This window comes from Palaemon carinicauda, chromosome 14, assembly GCF_036898095.1.
Source record: "Palaemon carinicauda isolate YSFRI2023 chromosome 14, ASM3689809v2, whole genome shotgun sequence".
NCBI classification, from domain to species: Eukaryota; Metazoa; Arthropoda; class Malacostraca; order Decapoda; family Palaemonidae; genus Palaemon; species Palaemon carinicauda.
Genome location: NC_090738.1, coordinates 135,469,562 through 135,483,015, shown reverse-complemented (window position 1 = coordinate 135,483,015; position 13,454 = coordinate 135,469,562). Strand labels below are relative to the sequence as shown.

The 13,454-nt window shown below is 42.0% G+C and overlaps 1 protein-coding gene across 1 annotated transcript in view; it reads right to left on the bottom strand.

The window, feature by feature from the left end:
• The window catches only part of LOC137653788 (solute carrier family 45 member 3-like), a 250,798-nt gene that overhangs the window by 236,864 nt on the left and 480 nt on the right, over positions 1-13,454 (bottom strand). The gene's annotated exons all lie outside the window — the stretch shown is intronic.

Here is a 13,454-nt window from a genome sequence, read left to right as displayed (position 1 = left end):
ACAGACTGTAGCGTCAGATTATACAGTACTGTACTAGCATACAAAGAATAGTGACAGATTACACAGACTGTAGTGTCAGATTATACAGTACTGTACTAGCATACAAAGAATAGTGACAGACTATACAGACTGTAGTGTCAGATTATACAGTACTGTACAAGCATACAAAGAATAGTGACAGACTATACAGACTGTAGTGTCAGATTATACAGACTGTAGTGTCAGATTATACAGACTGTAGTGTCAGATTATACAGACTGAAGTGTCAGATTATACAGTAGGCCTACTGTATTTCCTTGCTTTCAAAATCAGAGTTCATGAGATGGTCCTTTCTTCATTAACAGCTGAAAAGTTTTTAAAACAGAACAGATATCCTTTATGACAAAAATCACCTAAGTAATCCGGAAAAATGACTATACTATACACACATTCAGTGATTTTAATAAATTCTTAGTCTTAAAGAAACAATCACAGCATCAGGTAGAAGAGACTCTTTAGCTATGGTAAGCAGCTCTTCTAAGAGCATCCAAAATCAAACCATTGTTCTCTAGTCTTGGGTAGTGCCATAGGCTCTGTACCATGGTCTTCCACTGTCTTGGGTTAAAGTTCTCTTGCTTGAGGGTACACTCGGGCACGCTATTCTATTCAATTTCTCTTTTTCTTTTGTTAAAGTTTTTATAGTTTATATAGGAAATATTTATTGTAATATTGTTACTGTTCTTATATTTTATTTTTCCTTGTGTCCTTTCCTCACTGGGCTATTTTCCCAGTTAGGGCCCTTGGGCTTATAGCATCCTGCTTTTCCAACTAGGGTTGTAGCTTAGCAAGTAATAATAATAATAATAGTGCAGAGGTCTACATAAATGTAAGAAATGCCAATTTCAGAACATTTCTATCCCTTTTATACAAATGGAACATCAACATATGAAAAAAAATATCAAATGCAGTTTTCTTTATAGCTGATAGAATTAACAATCTATTTCAATGAAGATCTGATCACCCAATGTCAAAGAAATACATTGTAAAAGAAAAGTTAGCTTCATTTCTCCTATCTTACTGTATTTACAAAATCTTATATATACCTAGTTTTACTATATTTCTTTTAAGATGAGTACAGTAAATGATTTATTAACCCTTTTACCCCCAAGGTATTTGGAAATTTCCAACCCTTAACCCCCAGGGGTTATTTTTTTTCAAGCACATTTTGCAGTATATATTTTTTTAAATTGCTTTAACAGCCTTAATATTCGTCATAGAGAGGTTAGGTTGGTCTCATTCTCTTGGAAAATGCCTGAAGTTTCTCAAAAAAATTATCAAAAATATGCAAAAAAAAAATTTAAATGGTAGTTTTTGCAAGGACGTACCGGTACGTCCATGGGGGTAAAGGGATGAGTTTTGTGAAACGTACCAGTACGTCCTTTGGGGGTAAAAGAGTTAAAGCACTACGCTGTGCTCAATATACCGATACGACAAAGCCAACGACTCAATTAGATATGAAAACGCATCCCCGATAAAATATGTTCAAATGCATCCACTTTCCTACAACTTCTAATATGTATAATGCAGTAGCAACCCCCAACATCAAAAGCAATTCTACATCAAAGACTTCTAGAACCATAACGACTCCTCTCGAACATAATGGACCCATTAAAAAAACCTGCGATATGATAGGAACAACAAGGGGATAGATTCCTTTCAATGAGATGGTGCAAGAACATTGAATAGGCTTGTACACCTAACACACCAAAATATCAGTAGCTAAATTCTGATTGAAAATGGTGCTATACATAACATTCCTTTTTAAAGGCAGATGGCTAAGGAACATGGATACTCACAACTGTAGTTGATGATAAACACAGGATATTAAACTCATATATAAATATATATATATATATATATATATATATATATATATATATATATATATATATATATATATATATATATATATATATATATATATATGTATATATATATATATATATATATATATATATATATATATATATATATATATATATATATATATACATATATATATATACATATATATATATATATATATATATATATATATATATATATATATGTATATATATATGTATATATATATATATATATATATATATATATATATATATATATATATATATATATATATATATATATATATATATATATATATATATATATATATATAATCCGCATTTGAAAGAGCTAAAATAGAAAGCTGGTTCATCCTTCTGTTACAATAGAAGACATATTTCTTTGATACCTTCTAATTAACTATTTCAATTAATTCTATTGTTAATTTTGACAAAATTTTGCCCATAGCAGGCCACCTGTATTGCTAATGCTACAATCAAGGAATTGTATAAGTTATAATCAAAATGTTTCGTTAGATGATTGATATGGACCCGCCCGAGAAGTAGTTCACTCGACTTCAGTGGAGGGTTGGATTTAAACCCAAAACAAGTAAACAATAACAACAACAAAAAATGTACCTGTTTCTAGTCCACTGCAGGACAAAGGCCTTAGACATGTCCTTCATGTTTGGGGTTTGGCCAGTTTTCATCACTATGCTAGCTAACTGTAGATTAGTGATGATAGGAGACTTTTGTCTGATCGCTCACGACAAACCAACCTAGTATGGGAAGCCCTGACTAGTACAGCTTTGATGATCATAGCGATGCACAAACCCTTTCACCAAGTTAACGTATCCCCACTCAAAAAAGGGATTTTGACGAAGGAAAAATCTATTTCTGGGCGAGGGACCTGTGTCGCTCTGTGAAATGCTCCTTATAGCACTATTTCTAAGGTATAAATACTTCTAAATCTACCTGAGAAAAAAGTTGCATGGAATGCCAGGAATATATCCAGCTCGCTCACCCTTATAGGGTGTCAGTATAGTAAATGGGAAGTGTTAACCCTTCTACCCCCAAAGGATTTACTGGTACGTTTCACAAAACCCATCCCTTTACCCCCATGGACGTACCGGTACGTCCTTGCAAAAAATTGCTATAAAAAATTTTTTTTCATATTTTTTATCATTTTTTGAGAAAATTCAGGCATTTTCCAAGAGAATGAGACCAACCTGACCTCTCTATGACAAAAATTAAGGCTGTTAGAGCAATTTAAAAAAAAATATACTGCAAAATGTGCTGGGAAAAAAATAACCCCCTGGGGGTTAAGGGTTGGAAATTTCCAAAGAGCAAAAGGTTAAAACCACTATCAGAGGTCCCTTACCAATTAGTCTTCTCCTTCCTCAACATCCCCCGTTACTACGAGGTGCCGTTCTACATCCGACTACTGCCCGCTAACATTATATCACTTTTTTATCTCATCGCTTAAACAGAACGATATTACGAAACCTTCATCTTTGACTAGATCTCTTACACGCTAAGTAAAGTTTGGTTATAACATATGCCACATTTCATGTTCAAAGTCCATTTCTTCTACTGTATTTCATACCTTCACAAGAGTGTCTGTATTGTATTCCATCATGTATGAGCATTCTCAATAAGCCACCCATGTTACACATGTTACAATGTAGTTAGATGTGTCATGCTAGAAAATTTATCATAATGCAATTCTATAAATCATCCAGAACCATTAACCTTTACTAGAACAATGATACTAAGATAAGAAATATTACAGATGAAGCAGAATGTTACATTGCCAAGGATTTTGAGTTGGTTTACCTCTTTGTGGGATTAGACGTGAAAATTAACCCACTTAGATACGAAAACAAAATATGTTCAAATGCATCCACTTTCCTACAAATTCTAAAAATGTTATTTTTATTAGTAAAATAAATTTTTGAATATACTTACCCGATAATCATGTAGCTGTCAACTCCGTTGCTCGACAGAATTCTACGGGAGGGATACGCCAGCTATCACTATACTAGAAGGGGGTGTACTCACCAGCGCCACCTATGGCCAGGTACTACAGTACTTCTTGTTGACACCTCCTCAATTTTTCCTCGGTCCACTGGTTCTCTATGGGGAGGAAGGGAGGGTCAATTAAATCATGATTATCGGGTAAGTATATTCAAAAATTTATTTTACTAATAAAAATAACATTTTTCAATATTAAACTTACCCGATAATCATGTAGCTGATTCACACCCAGGGGGGTGGGTGAAAACCAGTGTACAAGACTAAAGGATAGCTAAGTATCCCGTATTTCATATAATCAGTTATCTCAAAATAACAATGAAATAATAAGTACCTGGTAAGGAAGTCGACTTGAACCGTTACTCTGCCTTTATTAAGTTCGTCTTCCTTACTGAGCGCAGCGTTCCTCTTAGGAGGCTGAATCAACTCTAAGGTGCTAAAGTATATAGGGCTGCAACCCCTACTAAAGGACCTCTACACAACCTCTAACCCAGGCGCTTCTCAAGAATGAATTGACCACCCGCCAAATCAAAAGGATGCGGAAGGCTTCTTAGCCTACCGTAACAACCATAAAAACAACAATAAAAGCATTCAAGAGAAAGGTTAAAAAAAGGTTATGGGATTAAGGGAATGTAGTGGCTGAGCCCTCACCTACTACTGCACTAGCTGCTACGAATGGTCCCAGGGTGTAGCAGTTCTCGTAAAGAGACTGGACATCTTTAAGATAAAATGATGCAAACACTGACTTGCTCCTCCAATAAGTTGCATCCATTATGCTCTGCAGAGAACGGTTTTTATTAAAGGCCATCGAAGTAGATACGGCTCTCACTTCGTGGGTCCTTACCTTCAGCAAAGCAAGGTCTTCCTCCTTCAAGTGAGAATGGGCTTCTCTAATCAGAAGCCTTATATAATACGAAACCCCGTTTTTGGACATGGGCCTCGAAGGTTTCTTGATTGCACACCATAAGGCTTCTGACTGTCCTCGAATAGGTTTTGACCTATTAAGATAATATTTCAGAGCTCTGACAGGGCAAAGAACTCTTTCTAGCTCGTTACCTACCATGTTGGAGAGGCTAGGAATTTCAAACGATCTAGGCCAAGGACGTGAAGGAAGTTCATTCTTAGCTAAGAATCCGAGCTGTAAAGAACATGTTGCAGATTCGGATGTGAACCCAATGTTCTTGCTGAAGGCATGAACCTCACTGACTCTTTTAGCTGTTGCAAGGCAGACGAGAAAAAGAGTCTTGAGGGTAAGGTCCTTGAAGGAAGCTGACTGGAGAGGTTCGAACCTAGGTGACATAAGGAACCTTAAGACTACGTCTAGATTCCAGCCTGGAGTGGGTAGACGACGTTCTTTAGAAGTCTCAAAAGACTTAAGGATGTCTTGAAGGTCCTTGTTGGAAGAAAGGTCCAAACCTCTGTGGCGGAGAACTGAAGCCAACATACTCCTGTACCCTTTAATCGTAGGAGCTGAAAGGGATCTCTCATTCCTTAGATGTAATAGGAAGTCAGCTATTTGGGTTACAGAGGTATTGGTAGAGGAAACTGCATTGGCTCTACACCAGCTCCGGAAGACTTCCCACTTGGATTGGTAGACTCTACGAGTGGATACCCTCCTTGCTCTGGCAATCGCACTGGCTGCCTCCTTCGAAAAGCCTCTAGCTCTAGCGAATCTTTCGACAGTCTGAAGGCAGTCAGCCGAAGAGCGTGGAGGTTTGGGTGCAACCTGTCTACGTGAGGTTGACGTAGAAGGTCCACTCTTAGAGGGAGAGTCCTGGGGACGTCGACCAGCCATTGTAGTACCTCTGTGAACCATTCTCTTGCAGGCCAAAGGGGAGCAACCAGCGTCAGCCGTGTCCCTTCGTGCGAGATGAACTTCTGAAGGACTTTGTTTATGATCTTGAACGGTGGGAATGCGTAAAGGTCGAGATGGGACCAATTCAGCAGAAAAGCATCCACATGAACTGCTGCTGGGTCTGGAACTGGGGAACAGTACAAAGGAAGTCTCTTGGTCATGGAGGTGGCAAAAAGATCTATTGTCGGCTGACCCCACAAGGTCCAAAGTCTGTTGCACACGCTCTTGTGGAGGGTCCATTCCGTGGGGATGACCTGATCCCTTCTGCTTAGGCGATCTGCTGAGACGTTCATGTTGCCCTGAATGAACCTCGTAACTAGGGTGAGGTTTAGACTTCTTGACCAAATGAGGAGGTCCCTTGCTATCTCGTATAGGCTCCTCGAATGGGTCCCTCCTTGCTTGGAGATGTAAGCCAAGGCTGTGGTGTTGTCGGAGTTCACCTCCACCACCTTGCCTAGCAGGAGGGACTTGAAGTTCAATAGGGCTAAATGAACTGCTAGTAGCTCCTTGCAGTTGATGTGGAGCGTTTCCTGTTCCTCGTTCCACGTTCCCGAGCACTCCTGTCCGTTCAAGGTCGCGCCCCAGCCCGAGTCCGATGCATCCGAGAAGAGATGAAGATTGGGGGTCTGAATCGCCAACGATAGGCCCTCCCTGAGAAGGAGATTGGTCTTCCACCACAAGAGAGTGGTCTTCATCTCTTTGGTGACCGGGATAGAGACTGCTTCGAGCGTCAAACCCTTGTCCCAATGAGCTGCTAGATGGAATTGGAGAGGGCGGAGGTGGAGTCTCCCTAGCTCGACGAACAGGGCCAACGATGAAAGGGTCCCTGTGAGACTCATCCACTGTCTCACCGAGCAACTGCTCCTCTTCAGCATGCTCAGGATGCAATCTAGGGCTTGGCTTATCCTTGGGGCCGATGGAAAAGCCCGAAAATCCTGACTCCGAATCTCCATTCCCAGGTACACAATGGATTGGGAGGGAATGAGCTGGGACTTTTCTAAATTGACTAACAGACCCAGTTCTTTGATCAAGTCCAAAGTCCAGTTGAGACTCTCCAGACAGCGACGACTCGTGGAGGCTCTCAACAGCCAGTCGTCTAAATAAAGGGAGGCTCTGATGTCCGATAAGTGGAGGAATTTTGCAATATTCCTCATCAGACGCGTAAACACCATAGGAGCTGTGCTTAGGCCAAAACACAGGGCTCGGAATTGGTAGACAACCTTTCCAAAAACGAATCTCAGGAAAGGTTGGGAGTCTGGATGAATAGGAACGTGAAAGTAAGCATCTTTCAGATCCAACGAGACCATCCAGTCCTCCTGCCTGACCGCTGCTAGGACCGACTTCGTCGTCTCCATAGTGAACGTCTGCTTGGTGACATAAGCATTGAGCGCGCTGACGTCCAGCACCGGTCTCCAACCTCCTGTCTTCTTGGCCACCAGAAAGAGACGGTTGTAGAAGCCCGGGGATTGATGGTCCCGGACTATAACCACTGCCTTCTTCTGTAACAGGAGCGACACCTCCTGGTGCAACGCTAGCCTCTTGTCCTTTTCCTTGTAGTTGGGAGAGAGGTTGATGGGAGAAGTGGTCAGAGGGGGTTTGCGGCAGAATGGTATCCTGTAACCCTCCCTCAGCCAACTGACAGACTGGGCGTCTGCACCTCTCTTTTCCCAGGCTTGCCAGAAGATCTTGAGTCTGGCTCCTACTGCTGTCTGGAGAGGAGGAGAGTCAGTGTTTGCCTTTTGAAGTCTTGGAACCTTTCCTAGACTTGCTCCTGGAAGAGTCTGGACGGGAGCTTCCTCGGCTGGGGGCTCTACCACGAAAGGGCGGAATAAACCTCGTAGCAGGAGTATCAGCCACTGGGGTGCGATAAGTCCTGGGGACTGAGGGAGCAACCTTAGTCTTACGAGCTGAAGAGGCCACAAGATCATGGGTGTCCTTTTGAATCAGGGCCGCAGACAAGTCCTTAACAAGCTCTTAGGGAAACAAGAACTTAGAGAGCGGAGCGAAAAGGAGTTGAGACCTTTGACAAGGTGTGATGCTGGAAGAAAGGAAGGTACAAAGCTGCTCCCTTTTCTTAAGCACTCCTGACACAAACATTGAAGCAAGCTCGCCAGATCCATCCCTAATAGCTTTATCCATGCAGGACATTAAGAGCATGGCTGAGTCCTTGTCCGCAGGGGAGGTCTTCTTGCTAAGGGCCCCCAGGCACCAGTCTAGGAAATTGAACATCTCAAAGGCTCGAAATACACCCTTTAGGAAGTGATCTAGATCGGAGAAGGTCCAGCAAACCTTAGAGCGCCTCATTGCTGTTCTACGAGGAGAGTCTACCAAACTTGAGAAGTCAGCCTGGGCAGAGGCAGGTACTCCCAAGCCTGGTTCCTCTCCTGTGGCATACCAAACGCCCGCTTTAGAAGTGAGCTTAGTCGGTGGGAACATAAAGGAAGTCTTTCCTAGTTGCTGCTTAGACTGCAACCACTCCCCTAAAATTCTTAGAGCTCTCTTAGAGGACCTTGCAAAGACGAGCTTAGTATAAGTTGACTTGGCTGGCTGCATGCCCAGCGAAAACTCAGATGGCGGAGAGCGGGGGGTAGCAGAGACAAAATGGTCTGGGTATACCTCTCTGAAAAGAGCCAGGACCTTACGAAAGTCAATAGGAGGAGGAGAAGACTTGGATTCTTCCACGTCTGATGAGGGATCCAGGTGTGCAGCCTCATCATCAGAAACCTCATCACCAGAGTGTAGCGAAGTGAGAGGTAAGGTATGCTGAACAGCAGAATCTGCACGAGCGGGAGCAAAAACGCTTGTGGTTTCATCCTCAAGTCTCTGTTGCTGAGGCAAAACCTGAGGTTCAGGCTGCAAAGGCTGGTCAAAAGGAGTAGCAGAAGGTAGGCGCATGGGTTGAGGAGGCTGACTCCTGGCATGAGTGTCTTGACTCAAGAGTTGCGCTTGCTGTAAGGTTAGCGGATGCGCAGTAGCAGGTTCCTGAGGAACGAGTTGAGGTTCCTGAGGTGTGAGCTGCGAGAGTTGAGGTAGTGGCTGCGCAGAACGCAGTTCTTGTCTCGCGAGTTGAGGTTCCTGAGGCGCAAGGCTAAGGTGTTGAGGCTCTCGCCTTGAGGAGGGTTGAGGTCGCTGCAGCGAGAGCTGAGGTGTCTGCCTCATGGATGGGAGAGGTTGTTGTACCTCAAGAGAGTGTTGCCTCACTGGTGGAACCGCAAGTGGAAGCGGAGGAAGTAAGGTATAAGCTTCCTGTTCCCATTGCTGAGGTTGCCTTAAGGAAGGCGGAGGTAGCTGCACACCGCTGGAAACTGGCAACTCAGTACGTGGTAAGGTATCCTGAGGAGCCTCAACATCGTACGCCTGGCAGACAGGACTGCGGTTAGGCGGAGCGATCGCAGGAGGAGGTGTAACCTTCTCAGCCTGACACTCACGCATTAAGACCGCAAGTTGTGACTGCATGGACTGCAGTAGAGTCAACTTGGGGTCGGCAGACACTAAGGTCTGCTGAGGCAAAGCCTTAACAGAAGAGATCTGTTGCGGCAGCACCTTACTCCTCTTAGGAGGTGTGCAGTCAACTGATGACTGCGGCGAGTCAGAGCTGATCCAATGACTGCAGCCAGGTTGTAGAGCTCTTGAGGTCTGGACTTTGCGTTTGAGAGGTCTTGAGACCTGAGTCCAACGTTTTCTCCCTGACAATTCTTCAGCAGACGAGTAAAAGACGGGCTCAATCGTCTGCGGGTGGGAGTGACGGTCTCTGGAAGACACGCCCGCAACCACCGAGGATACTTCTGTGCGCCGATCAAGGCCTGCCGAACCCTTTTGCCCTTCGACATTGCTTCTCCCCTGGGCTTGGGAGCTTGCAAGAGGTCCCGGACTGGGAGGACGACTGGCACGCACAGAAGTACCCTCACGCACCACACTGACACTGACACTAGCACTTGGCACTGCACTGACACTAGCACTTGTCACAGCACTGGCACTATTACCACCCACTGCACTCTTGACCTTAAGTTCCTTGACTTCGGCCATAAGAGACTTATGATCACTAACCACCGATTCCACTTTGTCACCTAAAGCCTGAATGGCACGCAAAACAACAGACATATCAGGTTGAGGGCAAATAGAAGGTTCGGGGGTAGCCACTACAGGGGGAGGAAAAGGTAGGGGATCATGAGGTGAGGAAAAAAGTGAAGAACGAGAAGAACGAGAAGAACTCCTCCTAACTCTCTCTCTCTCTAACTTGGTTGAATATTTAAGAAATCGGACAAATTCAAGTTCCGAAAGTCCGGCGCATTCCTCACATCGATCTTCCAACTGACAGGGTCTTTCCCTACAGTCAGAACAAGCGGTGTGAGGATCTACCGAGGCCTTCGGAATACGCCTATTACAAGACCTACATCGTCTATGGGGTGGGGCTTGTGAAATGTCAGACATCTTGAATCAAAGAGTTAGCCAAGTGGGGATTCCAAATCAAGCAAAAAGATCGTTAACCATTAATCAGAACTAAATAATAGCTAATATAGAAGTTTTCCAGTAAAGCGACAGCCGAAATCTGAGAGAAATACTTCACCAAAAGCCGTGAAAATACTCCAAGATCATAAGCGTATCCCAGAACGTCTTGCCGGAAGCACGACAGAGGAAAAATTGAGGAGGTGTCAACAAGAAGTACTGTAGTACCTGGCCACAGGTGGCGCTGGTGAGTACACCCCCTTCTAGTATAGTGATAGCTGGCGTATCCCTCCCGTAGAATTCTGTCGGGCAACGGAGTTGACAGCTACATGATTATCGGGTAAGTTTAATATTGAAAAAGTAATGTTACAGCAGATATCACCAAGACGGTTTGTAAATTAGCTTTCCTCTTTACGGGATTACACGTACAAATGAACCGATTTGACTCGTCTATCCTGTAATCCAACTGCCTGAACTATCACACCTAGATCTTCATATAACGCTATTTTCTATACCATCAAACTGGTCTTCGTTTCGAGACTTTCACATTCATATCTGCTGCTTCTCTGGCTAACTTTCAGATTTGACAAATCCACAATTTTGAGATCCACTATGTGAAAGTGAGTTGACTTCCCACTAATAGCAGGGACTTGGTAAGGGTAGAGAGTCATCCTGTTATCCATGGGCAGCTTATATTCACATAATTTTATCATGTACAGTTATTTCTTCAACGTAAACCCTGCGAATGTGAAAGGACAACTGCGTCATCCTTTTATCCATGGGCAGCTTATTTTCACGTAATTTTATCATGTACTAATATTTCTTCAATGTAAACCCAGCATATTTGAAAGGCCAACTGCACTCTCTTTCTTGCTGTTCTCCAAACTCTGGCTTGAGAGAAGGCACCAGTAATGCTCTACTCCTCTTCTAAGACCCTCTTATTTACTCGTTCTACATTTCAGACGCGGAAAAACTCTTACTCCATCTAACCTACGCTCTGTACTACAGAGCAATTATGGCAACACCAACCATTACTTTTAGTGATACGTTTAATCACTTTAAGTTTAATCTCCCAAAGAAACTACACTTCAACTGGGACTTTTGCTCCTTATGCTATAATGCAGCATTCATCGATTTCATAACTCAAACTTCCTCATAAGTAAATCATTGCCAATATTATGGGCAACTATGACAAATTGGTAGATAATTTGTATTTTTCCTTAATACAAACCTGTAGTTATTTATATATGTTAGTGTGTGGGTGTTCCTATATCTCCTGACAGACACCTTAGAATAACCTAGGAGTATATCTCTATGTCACAGACACACTCCTAAAACGCCGAGGGCATCTGAACGTCCTCAGAACTCAAACTTACTCATGAGTAAATCATTGCCAATATTTTGAGCAAATCATAGAAAGTTTAGAGGGTAAACTATCATCAAAGGGCAAAACGCACTCAAATCCTAAAGTTGTATAAGAGGATTTTGTACAGAACATTCTAGTGATTATACTATATAGGCACAGGGAGTATAGAGATTGGCAATACAGTACCAACATCCTGTACAATAACACGGAAAAGAAAACATTCACGAAGTTATACTGTAGCTATTTAAAGACTGTACTGGCTCCACTGTTAAACACTGCATCAGAGACCTTGTCAACATCCATCTCAAAGGACTCACATTTCACACGAGTCTTCCAATGACCTTGTTAACATTTCACAGTTTGCTTTCACTAAGACAAAGGATTACTGTATTTCCCTAAAACCCTTCACCATTACCACCAGGAAGAGACTTGGTGACAAGCATTACAAATGCACGGAAAGCAACGGTAAATAGCTAACCAAAATAACAACATGCACAGGAGTAGAAATACTATCAAAATTTGAATGACTCATCTAGAGTCACTACTTTTCATTGATTACTAATTGAAAATAATTAAATAAACTATAATTAGTTGTGAGCTTCACAATAGTGCTGTTTTACCAGGCCTAAAGTAATAATGGGCGGAGGTTGCCAGATCTCCAATAACTCTTCATTAGCTGTTACCTTTCGCCAGTATCCTACCCCTACTAAAGCAAGACGGCTTATACTGCCTAGGAACAAATAAGACTGTGGAATAATAGGCTTCAATTATTTCAATATGACTACACATTGTGTAAGTACACTAGAATATTATCACCAATAAGGTGTCAAATTGGTAGATCAAACGTCTTGCGTCAGGTTAAGATAGGGAAGAATATGAAATCTTTTCTCTTTATATTCAAGTGCCACTGCATGAATGGCTGTATATGATTCTAGTCTAGCCTTGAATTTTTACCATAATTTCAGCTTTAGCATGAATCAAGAATAATTATACACAAGGGGCGAAAGAAGAGACATAAGCCGTCTTCAATATGGGTGTAGCCTAACCTAACCTACTTTAACCTGACTTAATCAATGGGGCCATGACTAAAATCAACTAGCGAGCTCAGCTAACTGGATCCCTTACCTAACCTAATGTTGTAAAGCATGAAATAATAATTAGTTATATACCCAAATAGTTTCTCTCGTAAAGCATATGCAATTGTTGATCAGTTTTACCCAACCTTTCATATATCCCTCATCCAACAATTCCAAGCCGAGATATAGGGGTGTATGTATGATAGCGGCCACCTGTATGTATGATGACGGCTGACTATGAATAGGCAACATAAGAGGGGTCGCAGGGGGGGGGGGGGGGGCGTTAGAACCCCTGTTAGGTAAGTAGGTAAGGAAACAGCTTGTAGATTAGGTTAGGTTAGAGGGAAGTTTTGGTTAGTTGGTGTCCATTTTTAATGCACACGGGAGGACCTGGCCGCTGATATACAAAGGCTCCGAGATATAAATGACAGATAAATAATGGGAAATTATTAAAGGGCAAATTAATGGAAAAACGGGAAAGGTATTAAAATAACTACTATATTGTCCTACACAAATAGGAACCAAGATGATAATGGGATGAAATCTAAACCAATCACAAAAACAAATAGTAAAAACAATACCATTTCGTACTGAATGTATGTCAAATCAAGTAAATATTAAGAAGGAAGTACTTCAATGATTGAGTCTGAATATACAGTAAGAATCAAAACAAAAAAAAACAGTAAAAACAATAGCATTTCGTATTAAATGTATGTCAAATCAAGTAAATATTAAGAAGGAAGTACTTCAATGATTGACAGGTTGAATATAAGAATCAAATTAACACCCCAGCCAATTAACAATATATTAGT